The 19,530-nt window shown below is 35.2% G+C and overlaps 1 protein-coding gene across 1 annotated transcript in view; it reads right to left on the bottom strand.

The window, feature by feature from the left end:
• Positions 1-5,803, bottom strand: part of MSR1 (macrophage scavenger receptor 1) — a 130,966-nt gene extending 125,163 nt beyond the window's left edge. The window contains exons 1-2 of the mRNA XM_008710890.2: positions 5,671-5,803; positions 5,021-5,121 (exon numbers count right to left, since the gene is read on the bottom strand). The gene's annotated coding sequence lies outside the window, so the exon portion shown is untranslated. The remainder of the gene's footprint in view (positions 1-5,020; positions 5,122-5,670) is intronic.
• Positions 5,804-19,530: the final 13,727 nt, after the last annotated feature.

The following is a 19,530-nucleotide window of genomic DNA, read 5'->3' as shown; positions in this document are numbered from 1 at the left end:
CCCATCAGATCCTGGGTGGTTCTGAGGCTCACAGGCCGCCCGGCTGGAGGGAGACAAAGGGCTGGTGGAACTTGGCCCTTTTAGCTTTAGCCTGGGAGTAACAAGACTGATGCTGGCTGAGCTGGCTGCAGGGCCCTGGGCTAAAACCTATGCCGGAATTTGGAAATAATTTAGAACTTTGAGTATTTCAGATATTGCTATGTGGGCCTTTCTTTGCAGCCACAAATGTTAAGTGAGCCTACTGAGGTGATGATAAAAAGAACCATAATAAAGTATGATAGGTAGAACCACATAACGGAAACCATGCAGGGTATGGAATTAGTGGGAACTGATAATGGTGAATCACGGCTCCCTCTTCTGATAGTTCTGCTTAACTTTTGCAATGCTCATTGTCTGAGTCTCAACGGCTCTAACAGTAGGGTGGCAGAAACAGTGTCTACACCACATAGTGTGGTCCTGGGGATTCATGCTGTCACAAAGCTGATGCCACCAATCCAGGTATAATGCTAAAGGGAGGCAAGTGCCGCCTCCCTAAATTTTGGTGCTATGGAAAATGGCAGGGAGAGACAGTAATTCTTCCTTGGGGTTCACAGTCATAGAGGGCTTCAAAGAAAGGAGGGCATTTACTTTGGTCTTAAAATTAAAGAGCAAAAGTATGGTGGATCCAAGCTGCATGTGACTGAACTTGGTGTTGACTGGGGGTAGTAGTAGGAGTTAAAGGTAGAATGACTGGTCTGTGATGATATTTTATCATATACAACAAAGTAAGAGGTTTTACCTTGTGGGTAACTGGATATTATTGATGTTTAATTTTCTTTTAGATGAGAGCAATGACCTGATCAGAAAAAAATGTTTCAGAAAGATAATACCCACTGTAGATTGACTTCTCCAGAAATAATTTATAGTCAGTTAATTTCCAAATGGTAAAGCCATCCCACAACCTAAATGAGAGTTCTGAAGAGGTGCCTTCTCAGGAGGAAAATGGTGGTGCCAACGGATTGAAAATGGGAATAGAACAATTATTTCCATGCAAACTCCAAGGGTTATTTGTAGGATGTGCAAAATGAGTGTGATATTTACAATATCTCTTGTGCTTACAACTATGTTCACAGTTTATTTCCACATAACTTGTGCTTTAGACCCTATATCTATAAGTTTTATATTTTAGACTATAACAATAAAAATACAATATTAAAAACTCAGAAGAAAAGTTATGTTACTCTGACTGCAGTGGGTATGTAAATAGCAAAACATCTAAAATTGCCAAGAGCAAGTGTGTGGCTTGGTTCCTAGAAAATTTCAATTGGATTGGACTACTGAGATTTTTAAATACTCTAGATTTTAATGCCTACAATTGTTGCCTTTCATTGCTCTGGTGGAAGTAGGCCACTTCATGCTGTATTTGCTTCTCCTTTTCAGATTCCATTTTAAATAGTTAAAGCCCTAGCTACACAGTAGTGAAGGAAAGTGAGGAAGAGAAGAAACAGAAAAGAGAAATACTTAGTACTTCAAGGTTTAACTTTTACAACCCAATGGCTTTGAATAATTTATCGTCTGTAAAATAAGGCCCCCTTGTCTGTTTCTAAGCACCGGATGCCAAACAGCAAATATGAATAACAAAATCCTACTCATTTTTATCACAACTTCATTGCTCCTCTGTGGTCCTTTTCTGGGCATTTTATTGCTTTTCCACTTTTATCCAAGCTAATAAAAGAGTCTGATGCTTCTTTCCTATCTAAACAATTCAGCAGCAACTGTGAGGATAATAAAGCTGATTTGTAGCCCATTTGGATAATTTCTTGAAGCAGGCTATGAACTGTCTCATAAGTCTCAACCTAATGTGAAATAATATAATTCAGAAAATCCTAACACTGGAGCAGCATTGAGAAAGAGGTTGACTACAAAGTATTTTTATATCCAGGTGGAGTGATGCCTAAGTCATTCTAATCAAAATTATACTCCATCTTTTGCAAAAGAGAATGAAAGGAAAATACTTAGTGTTACAAATTTTTAACAAATATTTTAGAAAGTTTAGCCAATATGTGAACTGATAACAAAAAAAAAAATGGAAAATGTATTATCCAGCATGGGAAATTTCAATAATTTTTCTGAGAAAACATGGATAAACCAGGACAATCTCCAGCAAACCAAGATTTATTGTCACTCTGATACTCTTTTCCCGAAAATGTAACTCTAGGACTTTTTCTTTCTTGTGTCCCTGGAGTTCCTTCTGCATTTTCCTACTTAACTGCTTCAGTGGCATCTCACTGCAATTGGGACATCTTTCTGATTTTAAATCAGGTCTCTAAAACCCATACAGCCAATATTCTGTTCGTACCACCCTTGCCTTGACTGTTGTCACGAAGACTGCTCTAGTCATATGGCCTTTTACCGCTCCTTGAATTCGCCAAGCTAATTCTTGCCACATTTTTTTATAGCCCTTCTGTCTGAGCTGTATTTCTCCATCTTTGCATGGCCGCTTCTTTTTCCTCACTCAGGTCTTTCCTCAAATGTTGGCATTTCTGACAACCCGGCCGGAAGAGGCCCTCCCACCCTTGACTTCTCAGGCTCTTTTTGTCCCATTGCCTTGTTGATTTTTTCTATCATATTGAACACTTACTGAACTTTTCCCATCAATTTACTTGTTTATGTTTTCTCTCTTCTCCTTTAAAACAAGCTTCATGAAGGCAGGGCCACTGCCTGCACGGTGCACTCCTACATCACAGGCATGCCCAACCAGGGCCTCCACGTCACGGTAACTTGGCAAAGGACTGCTGAGTAAATGAGTAAATGGATGGACAGTACACTGCTTCCCTGAGCAGTATCTATAAAAACTTCTACATATACTTGACTATATTGTGGTTATGGGGAGATGAAGGTCATACTGATTAAAGCAAAGAGTTTAATTTTTTAATCCCTCAAATACGACATAGAGTCATCAATTAGAAGGAATTTTAAGATGAGTGTATTGCACAAGTTAGTATTTTCATTCATTCCTTCATTTATATATAATCTATATAATGTAAGCTATGCAACATATATATGCAGCAATATTTATTTAAAGTCTACTAAATGCTATACTTATGATAAAGAAAGGGTTAAAAAGCACAGCTTTGGATTTTGTGGAGTGTATTACCTAATGGGGTGGATAGGAATAAAAGATTTATGTAGATTAATGCAAAATTATAACTATTATAATGTAACAAAGAAGAACTACATGAAACTATGAGATTATATAACATTGGGAACTGATCTGTATGTAAATTTTATCTATTATATCTGTATCATTGTCTGATGATCATTGTTTCTTTGAGTAAATTTACCCCCAATTTATATTTAACCGTTCTCCTTTCAATGAACATTTGCATTGTTTCCAGTTTGGGACTATTAAGAATAGGCAGTTACAAAGGTTCTTATAAATGTCTCCTGGTAATGCTTGCAAACATCTCCCTGGACTATATGATGAGAGGGGAGGTGCAAGGGGATCGTGTACGCTCATGTCCACATTTACAGAATAATGCAATTGTCTTCCTAAAAGTTTATCATGTTTTATTCCTATTAGCAATGTTCAATTTTATCCACTGTTTTAAGAGCTTGTGAATGATGATGACAGATTTTTTTTTAAAGCCAATCTCTTCTGTTTACAACATTATAGGGTTTTAATTTGCATTTTACCAACTTTTGCTCTTCTCAAGGATGAAGGTAACATCTGAGTCACTGAAGCCACTGTCATTTTTTAGTCTCCATCTCATTCAACGCAGCAGCAATTGATATAATTAATCCTTTGCCGTTCAAAAATTGTTTTTAAAAAAATTTTTTAAAGTAATCTCTACACCCAATGTGGGGATCAAACTCACAACCCCCAGATCAAGAGTTGCATGTTCCACCAACTAAGGTGGCCAGGTGCCCCCTTTCTGCCCCTTTTGACACACGTCTTTATAGGATATCATATCACCTGACTTCCCCCTGCCTTTTTGGTTATTCCTATTCACATTCATTTGCTGCTTCCTTCTCATGTGTTAACCTCTCAGTTCTGTACAGTCCTGGTCCGTTACCGACCTTTTCTATCTGCGCTTACTCCCCAGGTGATCCCACCTAATTTCATTGCTTCAAATGTAATACACAACCTGATAATTCTTCCACAAATACCCCAGCCCTCATCTCCCCTGAACTTCAGGCCCACCTATCCAATAATAGTCAAATCGATGTCTTCCCAGCAATGTCTAAAAGTCATCTTCGAGTGAACAAACCCCGACCTCCAGATATTGCCCATTCCCTTTCCAAATCTGCTCCCCTCTCAACCATCCACATATTATTTAATGATGACTCAATTCTTTCCACTTCTGATACTAAACACCTCATGTCTGCCTTTGACTTGTTTTCCCTCATCAAAAGCCTCATCCATTCTATCAGCAAAGCCTGTTAGCACCATCTTAAAAATAGATCCCGAATTCTATCACTTTTCACCAACCCAGCAAGCCCTGTCTGGTCTCAGCACCATGCTCTCTCTCTCTTCAGTTGCTGAAATAGGTTCCTACCTGATCTTCTGACTTCTGTCCCTGCCTCAGGAGAGCATTCATGACACCACAGTCCCAGGGATTCTGTTTCAATGTAAGTGTCACTTTTCCAAAGTCTCCCTGTCTCAGAGTAAAAGATAAATCCTCCACGGTCACTCACTGGACTACTGGCATTGTGCATGTTCTGTGCCTCATTCTCTGTCTGATCTTGCTTTTTACTCTGCTCTCCATTCAGGCACATTAGGGCTTTGCTGTTGGTGGAACACTGCAGACACAATCACTCTTCAGGGATTGTGTACGTCAACTTTCTTTTGACTGCAATGCTCTGCTCCAACATCCACAAGGTAGCTCTCTCGTTTCCATCAGGTCTTTATTCAAAAGCCTCTTTCTCAGTGAGATATTTCCCCAGTCTCAACTGTCATTTCATATCACTCTTCTCTGATTCGTTTTTCTCATTAACACTTATCACCAGATAAAATATTACATGTTTTTTATTCACTCACCTAGTTATTGTCTGTCTCCCGTCACTAGAATGCAAGCTCCATGTGAAGACAGGCTTTCTCCATTTTGTTCAGTGCTATACTCCCATTATCTGCACAACAGCCTGGAACACAAGACACCTAATTGATATTTGTTGACTGTATCAACGAAATTAGCTCTTATTAACTCTGCATTCTTTATTGTCATGCTGTTTCTTTGTTTTAAATGAGATTCAAATTTCTCAAGAGTTGCATACATGGGCACACATTCTACCTTCCCACCTCCATTTCCCTCTGCAGCTCGCTCCTACCTGGCTTCCATCCTCACCATTCACCTACATGCCTCTTGTCAATGTTTCCCATGGCCTACAAACAGCCAATCCCTAGTAAAGCATTACAGTCATCACTGTTTGTAATTTTACAATATTTCACACAGTTTAACACTTCTGCCACTTTTGTGGAGTTCTGCGACACTACATTCTCCAGGGTTTCATCAACAATTCTGGCTGTCTTTTCTCGTCTCCTCTGCAAGTTCATCCTTTATCTGGTGTCTCAATTTCAAGGTTCTCAAGCCCCTGTCTTTCATGATTTTCTCTCTTTGTATTCCTCCTGCGTGTGATTTACCACCCATTTCAAAAGCACTAAAGTCCATCCACATGATTAAACACACTTACCTCTGCAGGTCATAAACTCCTTGGAAATGAAAGAATGAAATGTATTTTGGCTTCTCTGGCTTTAACAGCACCAAACTTGTTTCCATATTCCCATGGTAGTTATTGTTATTCTGTAATATCACCGGTCATGGGAGGAAACGCGACCTTGGTAGAAGGTACCAAACACTCTAGGGAAAGTGCTCTTTGGTCCTATAGAGAGTAATATAAAATGCTGTATGTTGAGTTACACTATGAAAAATGTCCAATGGAAATACGAATATGTCTGAAAAGATGCCTCTGTACAGTTGAGGTACTGGAATGCTATTTGAGACAAGAAGTTGGATGTACTCTCTTTGTGTCATGGATGTTGTTTTAAAAGAGCATGCATTTATCCAAAGATGGTTCTCTACTTTTTTACTTACTCAATGCTATGGTATGAATTGCTACAAAAATACTTATTTTTCATTTCCTTCATATTCTGAGAGGCATTTCATTATTTATTTTGTTCTCAGATAGATTTAACTTATATCCCATTTGTTACCATTCCTCAGAGAAATGTATCATGTCTCTTTTTATTGAGCTCTTTATTTTACCAAGATGTGATGGCAGTTTACAAAATTAATATCTTAAGAATTTTAGAAAATTAAGAAGAGGAAGGAGGATTCTGAAAGTCACTACAGAGACATAAATAATTGCTTTTCTCTTTCGTAATTTCAATAGGGCTGTCTTTTCACTTTACGGGTTGCTTTTTTTTTTTTTCCCTGTCAGAAGGCCACAAAAAATGAAAAAAAAAAAAGAAAAAGAAAAACTCAGTATGTATATGATTAAACATGAAATCAATATGACATCCTTAAGTTTAAATTCAATTTTCCTAAATAAGTACATGAGAATTCTAGAAACTTCCCTTCATCCTTGCCATATATATGCTGTTTTTTCTATCCTTATGGAAACAGAACATAATCTAAGCAAAAGTTCAAGCATTTCTCTACTCCAAAAATAAATACATGGCTTGTAATTTTGTAGGTAATATGTTTTGTGTAAAGTACAAAGTGATATTGTGATATCAGCACATCGAGCTTAGACCACAATACTAATGGAAACTTAATTCCAGGGAAAGGTGGGCTAGTGGAATGGGTCAAAACAGAAATGTTACTTTATCATGATTACTGAAGAACTAGTCTCCACTAGTCCACAGAGTGTTGTCATGACTCACACAGTCTCAGCCACAAGGGCTATGGGTGAATGGTACAAAGAGAAAGAGAGATCCAGGCAAGAAAAGGCATGAAGAAATTGGTCCTGCAGAAGGATTTGCCTTTTTGCCACAGTCATTCACTAGGGTATAGCATCCAATGACTCACAGGGGACTAATGGTTCTAAACAAATAGGTGTGATTTTATGGACAGATTCTGCTGTCTAACAAATAGAGACCAGGAAATCCTTCATTGGCCCTCATTCTTAGAGACATATAACTAGCAGGAAAATCTCCAGGGACCTCCCCCAAAGACAAATAGAATAAGAAATCAACTAGGAGCCCAAACTGGATTTGGTAGTGGTCGGCAATAAGGAAGCTAGGGAGCTAAGACTGCCTGGTCACAAATGCTGCTGACAGTGCTCCAACATAAACACTGACGCTTGGCCAAGAGCCATGTGAGAACTAACTTGAGAGTCCACATTATGGGAAGGTACTTGAAGAAGAATAAAGTGTGCCATTATCCTCCTTCAAATAATTTGACTTGAAATACCCTGACTTCTAGCACAAATGGACATAAAACTTTTCTTGAAGAGAACATTTGCATTATAGCTATTCACTACTCACACAGACTGAGAACAAGAAACACGAGTTCACAAGTATCACCAAGGATACAGGGAGGCAAGCCACCAAGAGTGTCAGCGCAGACTTTAACAATACAAACTTTAACAGGCCCACAAAGGAATTTTGAGGATGAAAGTGTCAGAGAATAAACAACTGCTATGTAGAATAATTATGTATAAAACTGTGAGGTAGCATATGAGGTAGCAGTTAGACTATCAAGAAAGAACAGACATATATAGAAAGAATCAAAAATTCCTGAAATGAAAACTACAATTGTTGAAATTAAAAAGGATATCTCCTTAGACTGATTAAACAGAAGATGAGACATAGCTGAACAGAGAATTATTAAACAGAAAGATTCACCTGAAGAAATTAAGCAGAATTCAGTAGGAGTGCAAGAGGAAAGGAAGCGGACACTGCCAATAGACACTGGAAACAAAATGTGTAAAATCCATCTTATTAGAGTTTCAAAAGAAAGAGGCAATATTGAAGGGAAAATGGTTGAGAATTTCCCAAAGCCCCTCAAATTTCTCTTAATCTTATTATCTGAGCTAATTTTATTTCAAGTCTGAAACATAAATATATTGGGTGAAACACACAAAAAAGGAAATTTAAAGGATTATTCATCAATGTAAGTATGGCAATATTCTTTTTATCTCAAATAATTACTTATTCAAAGTATGAAGATTAATATGTAAGTAGTTTAAAAAGTGATGGTAAGGAAGATTAGGGTGAATGTTTTATTTTTTAAATTTTTTCTTATTTATTTATTTATTTGAGAGAGAAAGTGCACGTGAGTAGAGGGAAGGGCAGTGGGAGAGGGAGAGGCACAGAATCTCAAGCAGAGAGTTCCACCCCATGACCCAGAGATCATGACTGGAGCTGAAACCAAGAGTCGGGACGCTCAACCAACTGAGCCACCCAGGTGCCCCTACAGTGAATGTTTTAAATAATATTTTCATATTAATCTTAATAGAGATGATTTTGTATGCATTATTCAACATTCCAATTTTATTACTATAAAGATAAACATCAGAGTAAAATTGTTGGAATGGATTGTTTTTTCTATGAGACAGCAGTCATCTTACTCATTAAAAATGCTCCCTATGTTTTATAATCTCTCTGTGTTATTGTACCTTTTTCTTCCACATAAATATCCACACTAGATTCAACATGAGTTACCAAAATGTCTGATGCTGTCAGCAACACTGGGATTTGTAAGCAAAATTGGAAGCTCGGCTACATTCTGAAATATCTTAAAGCTACTCTCCATTCAAATTCATTCACATCTGCTTCATTCTTTGTCTCCAACAAAATAAATCAGAATAATGTAAGCTCAGAATATTTTAGCCATGTGCTTTTTCAAGACAAAGATACTTTAGATGCTAAGCAATTTGATTTAAATCCTGCCGAAGACTTTGATGATCACACAAAATTTTATTAATACTTTAACCTCTATAAGATGACAATTATTGCTGATGTGGCCAGTGTAACATTCGTTTAATGAGGCGTTATCAAAATTATGCACCATTCTGGACATAGAGTTGAGCTAATGATGGTGAAAATAAGCCTGACCATAAAGATATACAGACAGCAAATACATTCGTAAGAAAAATCTGTGCCCAAGCTTGAGTTCATCAAAGACACTCCAAAATGTGTACTAAATGAATAAATGAATGAAAAGTAATTAATAACACTTAAAATATGTTACTTAGAGAAGATTCTGGTGACTACTGTCTTCTTTGGATATCTGAAAGATAAGGACATCATTACAGCTATACGTTCCAAACTAAACCAGCAAAACAGCTAAGTTTACTATGCCAGGAAATATTGTAAGCACATTAAATGTATTAATTCATTTGAATATTAAACAAGGTTATGGAGAAAGTATTACTATTATATGCATTTTCAAGAGCAGAAAACCTAGGTACAGAAGAAAAGAAAAACAGCTGCTTCCATTAGTAATTTCATGTGTATTTCTAACAACTCAAAAGATGACTTCGTGCTCAACACATAGTTTTGTCCTTCATGCTTAGAATTTCTTATGACTCCAAGAAAGATACTTATGTACAATAATGACAAGTTTTCTCATCATTCCCCTCCCACCTTTTATGTTTTCTTATGAGGGGGGAAAATTGCATGAGATAATTCTGGTAATGTCCTTAGCTCAGTGTCTTCTAAAAAAAAAAAAAAGCAAATGCTCCATTAATACATCTGTGATGATGATGGTGATGATGATTTTCTCAAAAATAAGGAAAACACAGAAGTGTTTTGTAAGCTCTGAGCCATGTTCTAAAAATTTTTAAGTTCCAGGTAGATTCCCTATAAATGAATTCCTGGAATACAGCCTTTCTATTAGCAGTAAAGTCATTTTTTTTATTCCTTTAAAATATAGAACTTGTGCTTATGTGTGGAGGAGAGATGACAAAAGGATGCATAACCAGCTGCTGTACTACAGGTAAAGTGAAATTACTTTAGACAAGGTGGCCAAAAAGAGCCCCAGAAGGCTATAAGACAAGACACAATGTCAGCTTCCATAAGATCCCATGTTTAATGGATGCAGAGAAGCTGGGGCAGAGCAGTAGCAGACAGAACACCACAGCCCATAGTCATCAGAGAGCTGGGTGGTTCACTGTGGGTAAATCTTGGAAGGGAAGAAAAAGAAAGGAGACTTTAAGTGCTAGTTTGACAAGAGAGCAAAATCAGTCTTCATTTGCATGCAACTGGAAACAACTGCCTGTCATCCTTCGCTGGCCTTTTACCCAGACCTGCATGTACTGACAGCAATATTATCTATAGTATGCTATCTGCAAACAAAGGACATTGGTACATATATTCACCCTTCTACTTTTATCCCATTGCTTTGGACTTTTTCCAAAACGTTCTTAAATTCAACAATATACTGCAAGTGCCCAAGAGACAAGTGAAGCCACTATAGTTTGTGTGACACTGGAAAGAAAGGCTTCTATGAGAACAGAGTTCAATGGCAGACAAGACATGCGTGCTTTAGGCAGAATATGAATCATATTTGGAATTATAATAAGACTGTGGCCACATGCATCCCCTAGTAGAAGATAACATCTCACTGTACCCAAAGTTTTTGTTGTGCTTGTGAACAATTGTTAAAATCAACTTACTTCTATGCAAATACAAAATCATATTCCGACAGAGACGGTTTCTCCTTGAACTCGGAAATAACATCTCTGCTAAATTTAAATTAAATAAGGAGACTAAAATGCCATGACTATGACTGAGGAGAGGTGATAGAATCTGCTTGAATTTTCAAAGCATCAGAGGAAAAGATACATCCTGCTATAGAAGAACCCCTAAATCATGGCGATAGTTAAGTTCCCAACAGCTGCACACATACATTCAATGTCATCTACTTGTTCTGTGACAAATTTTGTAAGATAGGAGAAAACAAAATTAAATGATCTGGGTAATGTGACAATAATGCCTATTCATTTTCTGGCTTCTTTTCTTCAATGGGAAATGTCTTCATTTATATGATAAAGAAGCTGCCCCCTTTTTTCTGACTGGAGGGTTTGGCCAATTCTCTGCTCAAGTGCTTTTAACTCCTGATTAATTGGCAATTGGGCAAAATTATATCTTCAATTGCACTCTGGGCTCTCTATATTCAATTTAGGATGAATTGCCTTCAAAACAAATAAAACATTAGTTGAAAGTAACAAAAAAGTGCTTTATGTTACATAAAAGGTCTTTTTCTTTGTAAATATAACCACCACATTAACAATAAAAAGCAAACACAAAGGCTCGAACAATTTGTCTTGCAATGGTCTATTCAAAACTCCATGGAAAGCCAGAAGAAAAAGATGTCTGCAGCTTAAGGCCCTGGGAGGCACTGGCATGTTTCATTATGACACTTGCTGGCAGCTCATCGGTTGTGCTGAGCAACTGATGGCCTCCCAGCAAGCCAAACGAATTTCTTGCCTTTTCTGGCCTTTTGGTTCTCCACCCTCTGGCCACGTATCTCTCTTTTCCTAAAATTGATACAGTAATAATTCTTCAGATTTTTGTAACAGCTTCAGACTAACAAAACTGAAAATAATTACCTTAAGATGTTCTTGATTACCAAGGATGGCTTAAAAAATAATTGAATACGCTTGATTGCAAATATATATATATATATAACTACAGCATGGTTTGTTTTTTTTCAATTAGGAATTAGTTATATATTAATGATTATATTTATTTTATGCAAAGTTGTGAGGGCAGATATTTATGATCTACTGACATTAGGCAGTAAACTGTACATAACTGTAGGCAAGTAACTCTCAGATTTAATTCTTCCTTTTCAAAATGAGTATATTTACTTAAATTATCACAACACCTCCCTCCAATTATGTAAAAAACAGCCCTGCACTATTGTTTCATTTTTTCAAGATAAAACCAAATGTGTTACCCATTAGGATGAGTTAGGAATGTTAAAGTAAATGATTGCATTCACAATAGCAATATGAATTAAACATTTTTTTAAAAAATGGATGACAAGATTGCAAGATATATTCTAGAAAAAATATGAAAGTCACAAAGTTTATTCAAAGAGGAACTGAATTATTAGAGGGGCAGTCCATGTACTTAGATGAAAAGAGTAAATATCGCAAAGATACCAATATTTACAATGTTTTTCTAATGAGATTAGAAATGAAATGCTTTGTTCATATATTTTGTACTCCTTAAAACTTTTGTGAAGTAACCATAAAGTTATCTGGAAGAGTAAGAACCAGAAACCATTCAGAAATATTTTAAAAATAAAAAATTAAGAAGGAAGACTTTCTTTACCTGATATTATTTGCTCAGAAATAGATAAGAAATATAAGGAATCAGAATAGAAACTCTAAAAACTACTTAAGGGTAAGAATTCGGTATGTTAGAACATGTAAAATCAACGAGGTAAAGAAAGAATGATTTATATTTTAGGAAAGCTCCAATCAAACACAGCTACATAGAAAGAAAAGACAATAATTATGATCCTACCACTAAGAAATAATCACTCTAACATGTAGAGAATACTATGCAGATTAGCATAAAATATTTTATCATAATATATTTATTCTTTTTAAAACTGCATTGTAATCAAGTATTTGTATAGCAAAATAAATTTCTACAATATCATTTGTAATACTTGCAAAGTATTTCGTGGGAAGGAAATAGCTTATTTATCTGATAAACAATTTTTTGTACTTTCAAGTAATTGAAAATTGTATAATTAAAACACCTTTGGGGAGTACTTTTTTTTTTTAAGATTTTATTTATTTGAGAGAGAGAGATAGCAAGAGAGAACATGAGCAGGGGGTGAGGGTAGAGAGGGAGAAACAGGCTCCCCGACGAGCCGGGAGCGCCATGTGGGGCTTGATCCCAGGACTCCGGAATCATGACCTGAGCATAAGACAGACACTTAACCGACTGAGCCAACCAGGCACCCCTGGGGAGTACTTTTATATTTAAATATTTTGACAATATTTTAACCATTTCCTTAGTATACATTTCTAGATATACAAGTGCTTCATAAAATACTATTAAGACTTTTGATACTCATTTCCAAATTGTCAAATGGAAAGGTTGTTCTAAGAATTTTCCAGAAGCCCAATCCTTAAAATTGGTATTGCCATTACTCCTTGCGTTTGCCAATTTCATACTCCTAATCGTACTTTACTTCTATTCTATCTTACAACTAATTTAGTTGGAGATTTTTTAAGATATTCTTTGTCATTTGTATAAGATAGACTTTCTAAGACTTTTGTTTATATTTTTAGATTGGTATTTGCCTTTTTCATTATGGACATGAAAATGTTTGATATGTAGTAAACCTCTAATGTGAATACTAAAAAAAATTCCCCAAATTGTTTTTTGTGTTTAGGACTAATACATCTGATTATGAAGAGCATTTTCTCTTCAAAATATACCAGCCACATAGAGGTCCCACATATTCTAAATGTGTTCATTTAATGCTGTGTTTTGCTTTCTTAATAAAATTTTAATATTCTATAGGTCTCATTTAGGATATGTTTTTAAAAATATCATGGAATTAATTCCTCAATATTTTTATGTTTTCAGAACAGAGCTGATAGGGGACTGGGATTGAGTAAGAGAGCCCCACAGAAGGAACGTGTCCATTGCCAACACACACTTGCTCACAGAGAGCTACAGGGACAATTATACTTGCTTTCAGCTGGAGCTGCTAATTGATCTATAAAACAGACATGAGTTTTATCTCCACTTTTCGGACAGGGCACATAGGGAGCCAGAAGGAACCACATTCATTGTCACCAACCTGTGGCTGATTTAGAGACCCAGAAGTCACAAATTTGTGACTTGCACTTTTTACCTAGAATAAACACTCAAGTTTGTTCTATTATATACTGTATTTACTCTACCTTCAGCATATCTTACTAGCTACAAAGTTACTCCCTATATATAGTATCTGTCATGAATCTTGTGGATGTTCACATGCTAGTTATTTCCTAACCTACTTAGTATTTATTTACTATATTTAGCATTTTGTATCAATCCTCATTCATTTTCACATTTTCTCTAATAAAATTGCATTTTCTCAACTAATGTGGAAAACTCACATTAGTCACATGAGGCAAAAAGGCAGAGGACTGACACTAATTATAATTCAATATTTATCATGTCCAAAGTACTGCATTAGGCATATTGCATCTGCTAGCTCAGTTCTTTCCTACCAGGGACATGGGAAGAAGATAGGATATTCCCAATGTATAGAAGAAGCATAATGCTCAGAGAACGTAGGTAATTTGTTCATTGTCATATAACTGTCATATTCTGGAGCATGGATATGATCCAAATCTCTCTGGCATCAAAGTATACATGAGCTGCTGCCTAAAACAGTCATTGGATAGGAAATTGTTCTCTTATTCGCCTAGACAGCCTAGAATAAAACACAACGTTGCTCCAGGTCCTGCTGGATGGGTAAAATAACTCTTTCTTTCTCTCCCCCCCCTTCTCTCTTTCTTTATAAAGATATTACTTAACTGCATATATCTGGTTAAATCTTTTCCTAGGTATTTAGGTTTTTTGTGATTACACTTATAAGTGATACTCTTTTAAAAATGTATTTATATTTTTAGTTCTTGGTTTCTGGTCAATCCATAAGAATGATTAATCAGAAATTAGAAATGTAGTTCTCTAATACTATTTGCCATATTCTGAGAAGTCCTCAGGTGAAATATATTTTGAATTTAAACCCTCCTTAATTAATTTCAAACTGTGTTCATTCAAGGCATGAAGACTACTTACTTCTGAGTATTATATTCTGTTAAATATTATAAGGTAATTACATTTAAATTAGGGGAGAATTTAACTTAAATCTTTAAAGTTAAGGCAATATTTGGTAAAATGTTTCTATCATCATTGTAACTGATGATTTAATGGAAATTTAATGGAAATTGACATAGCATCCTTACAACTCTAGCCATAATTTACACTGGTACTCCTTTACAATGAAATGTGCAACCAGTATGGAAACCTTTTACACACTTTTTGCTATTGTATCAGGCATCATATAAATTTTCAACAAAATAGGTATTCATATACACTTCACTTACAAAGATAAATAAAGTATAACAATAATAAAATTTGATTTTATCACATTGGAAATGGAAAATGGGTCAATAAACATTTTTATTTCTTTATAAAAAAGCAATTTCTGATTTATTGGTAGTTTTTCTCATAGTTTCCTTTCAATATAGCCTAGCTGGGAAAAGACAAGGAACTTAACTACCCATCATTGGCTGTGGCAATACATAACTTAGTCATTGGGATGCATGATAATCCAGATTTCTCCCAAGGCATAAGCTATAATGTGGTAGTAAATTAGTTTTGGAAGCTGTTTTAACTCTTTCAGAAGGCCAGAGCACCAAGGGTGTGCTGGTGCAGAGTTATTAAGTGAAAATTACATGCTTAAAAAATCAAACTCAATTATTAATTTGGAAAAACATTTTGAATTAAGTGGAGCCTAATTTTGTAAGCATGTACTTATCACTTAGCAAAAACGTATTTTGACTTTGTTCAAATATTTCATATATTTTCTATAAGGTACATGCTAACCTATTTATAGCTAAACTCTATTATGAAATCCTATATTACATAAAAATGGATTCTAACACTTCATTCTCATGCAGCTATTTCTGAGATAGTACAGATTAGAATATCCTAAATGCACCTTATAAGTGTGATTATTCCTACATGTTTGGAAAACTGTTGGTAAGGTTAAATGTATTTTCTAGCATAATGGTTCTAAGAAAAATGAGAACACTTGATTAACTGAACGTTCGATGTAATGGTGAAGGGCATTTATAATTGTGTAACATTGAGGACACTTAAAATAGCTCACAGAGACAAGAGATCTTATCCTGTGAACAAATTTAAGTGTCTGGTAAACAGTAGGTTGCCTCCTCTTTATAATTGTTCAGAGAGAAAGAAGGAATCTGATGGGATATGTGATCTCTAATATTTGGGGTCCTAATTTCACAGAAAATTCCTAGCTCCTACGGAATCACAACGCAGAAATGACTGAAAATTATTTTGTACAATTTCATGTATTCAGTTTTCTCCTAATTCTTATTTATAACACACTTAACTAATTTTATAGTTAAATCATTTCCAAATAGTTCCCATAAAAATAATAATAGAAAAGTAGATTCCACCACACAAAATTAAAAATTCTCTCTTGTTTAAAATTTTTTAAACACTATAAAAATACTTACTATATTATACACAGAATTCTAGCAAAAAAGTATCCAGAAACATATGAACCAAAATATTAAAATTGATTATTCAGGGTGAGGGCATTATAACTGAATTTTCTTTAGTAATTCTGCAATGAAAATACATTGGTACAAGTCTATCATATTCTTTAATATGTATTTAATTAAACACATACTGGTATCCATAAGCCTGGATACAAGAATGAACACAAAAGCAATCTGTTACATAGTCCTTGCCTTTAAGAATTTGATGGATAGAGGAACAAACAGAGTTGATCTTTGGGCATTTCCCTAAGTGGGTAGGTCTAGAAAACAATCTGAAAATCCTTTTGGATAAGGTTTTATCCATAATGATAAAACATGACTAAAATAAAAATTAAGAACAATGCAGTTTCTCTCTCAGGTTTTAAGCTCAAATGTAGACTTAAGATTATTACTATGCACAGAAATATTCATCCATGACATTGCTCACGTCCTTTGCAAGAAAAAAGATGAAAGTCATCAAGAGTACCAAGCCTTGGTTAAAAATAAAAGCTCTTGTCATAAGGAGAAAAAAGAAACCAAACTAGATTATATATATATATTATATATATATTATATATTATATTATATATATCTATATTAAATAACTTTTTCTTTTCAAATATATTTATTGTTAATAATTTAGGAAATTAAGAAAACCAAAACAATTATCATTTCATTTGACCATTAAGCAAAAATGATACAGAATGAAAATATTTTGTAGTTTTTCTCTGTGAACACATATATCTTTTAAAACTTGCATATAAAGCAAAAATAGAATAATGCTGAACAAATTTTCATTGAGTTTGATTCACTTAATACACATTTTCAACTCAAATATTTTAAAATTATTTTCCTTACTTCATTTTATAAATTAATGAATCAGCCCATCATAATTTATTCAGCTCATCCCTATTTGTTGAACATTTGGTTTCTGATGATTCCTATTTAATAACACCATGTTATAGACCTCATTTTAACAAAATCTTTGCACACATTTTCATAAGGGAAACTCCAAACAGTAGAATTACTGGCTCAAGGAAAACATGAATATTGAGGCTTTTCATATTAGCATTTTTTCAAGCCAAAGTGAGAGAGTGTGGATTGAACTAGACTACTTACATTTAGATTAGAAACAAGATCATGTTACCTTGTCTCTACTCAGAAAATTACAAGATTGAGAGGCTGAATAATGACCTGTGTTGAAAAGGACAGGAAGGTTGTCATTTGATGAATACAGACAAAGAAGCAATTCTGATCATGGAAATAAATAATAGAGCTAGATAAAAAAAAGAAAAAATTAATAGAAAATACAGTAAAGTCTGTAATATAGGATGAAAAAGGAACAGTCGTGTTCAGTTATTTGTACCTGACATGAATGGTAGAGAATGTCCAAAGGGATTAAAAATGATCAAGGTGGATGGAGTTCAATTGAAAGGAAAATAATCTGAATGTGAAAATATAATAACTTTTAAAATTCTAGATCTATAATTACTGTTATCATATCAAATCTTTAATTTTTATTATTATTTTTTACCTTGCAGAGCTGTTTTAGAAATGGATCATGTATCCACAATTATACTGTATTCATGAGAATAAGAGTAGGACAAAAAGATAGATTTTTGATAATCACAAAATTTTTCATTTACAAAATATCATACTTTTCTTGAAAAATGTGAAGCCATTGTAAGTCTTGACTATTAAAGAAAACTTTTTCCTTGAGAACTTTTAATTAGTTTTGAGAGCAAAACGCTTGCTCCTTGGCTAAGAAAAAAAAAAAGGCTTGCATTATCTTTTTTTTTTTAGCCACAAATCCTTTATGCAATATGTTGCTGTTGTCCAGGACTCATTAATTCTATTGTTCTCCTTGTTAGTGCTCATTACTTTGCTCATTTGAAATCAGAACAGGTTAGAAAGGTTGAAAACTTTTTTTTTTAAATGCGTGTCCTGAAAATAAACAGCCTATGAGATAAAGCTGAACACCTGAGCATTTGATGTATTACATCTCAGTAGTATCTGACAACCCTTACTCCCTGGCGATGCAATTTTTTTCTAATAATTTAGTCTCAGTCTATTAAAAGACAATTACAGATAATGCACACAGGCAAGTGGCGAAGGATGCCCAGAGCAGCTTTTGTAGAGAGGTTACCAAAACACAACACGCCAAAAACATTCTTGCATTGATTTTTTAGAAATTATTTCAAAAACAGTTACATAGATTTTTAAAGGACTGAATAAAACAAAAAAAGATAAGAAGGATTTCCTCTTTGTCACTTCGTACAACACATTTTTAAAACCATAAGGTAAACAGCTATTTGTTGCTTTATTATAATTAAATGCTTACTTTTTATCGCAGTGTGCAGTTTTGAAAAATTAACATATTTGAGGACACTGATGTGATTTTATAGCTGTCCTTCACTGTGGGTCACTGCTTGACTGACTGCTGTAGTGAGGGGCAGGGTCACAACAGCAGCCATTGCCGAATGTTCAGACTATTGGGTCACCTTCTACGACAAAGCAAAGAAGCCTCTTGGGACATTCTGAGTATATTCAGTTGATACTATCATTGTGTTTACTCAGTAACCTCAACTTAGCCCTCTAGGGTTTTCAAATACACTAACAATCACCCCATATGGCAGCGATTGTGTTGCAAAAGAGAAACGCACTCACTCAAGAAGTTGTTTTTTTTTTTTTAAGATTGATTTATTTATTTGAGAGAGAGGGAGAGCGTGCGCACGTGCATGTACAGGTGGGGGGGGCAGAGAGAGAGGGAGAGAAGCAGACTCCCCACTAAGCAAGGAGCACATCAGCAAGGGGCTGTTCCTAAGACCCTGAGATCACAGCCTGAGCCGAAATCAAGAGCGGGCTGCTTTACCGACTGAGCCACAGTAGTGCCCTGAGAAGTCCTTTTTGACACCTTATTTCGTATATGAGTTATAGGTGCTCTGCTTGCTACGTTGACTAGAAAGCTAGTGTGGAATCACCACATGTAACATGCCCTGATCTACGTGAATAAAATATACCCCTTGTTACCTCATTCCCTGCACCCCCAGAAAGGGGCTGCCTGAGCTGGGATGTTTTTCTGAGTTTAATGGTTTCTGGAATGAGTTCAGAAAAATAACACGCCTCTCTTCTAGATTTACTGTAGATTGAATTTGAGAGCAAATTAGAAGTAAACTTATTGGAAGAGTCGGTGCACATGATTTTTAAAGAACATTCTCTGTGTGATAAACAGAGCATGTGATACCAGAGCAGGAGAACTGGATGGGCATCAGACAACCTGGCCTCCTGCCC

This window comes from Ursus maritimus, unplaced genomic scaffold (assembly GCF_017311325.1).
Source record: "Ursus maritimus isolate PB19 unplaced genomic scaffold, ASM1731132v1 scaffold_28, whole genome shotgun sequence".
In the NCBI taxonomy this organism is placed as follows: domain Eukaryota; kingdom Metazoa; phylum Chordata; class Mammalia; order Carnivora; family Ursidae; genus Ursus; species Ursus maritimus.
Note: the sequence above shows the minus strand (reverse complement) of the source record. Positions and strands in the feature narration are given on the sequence as shown.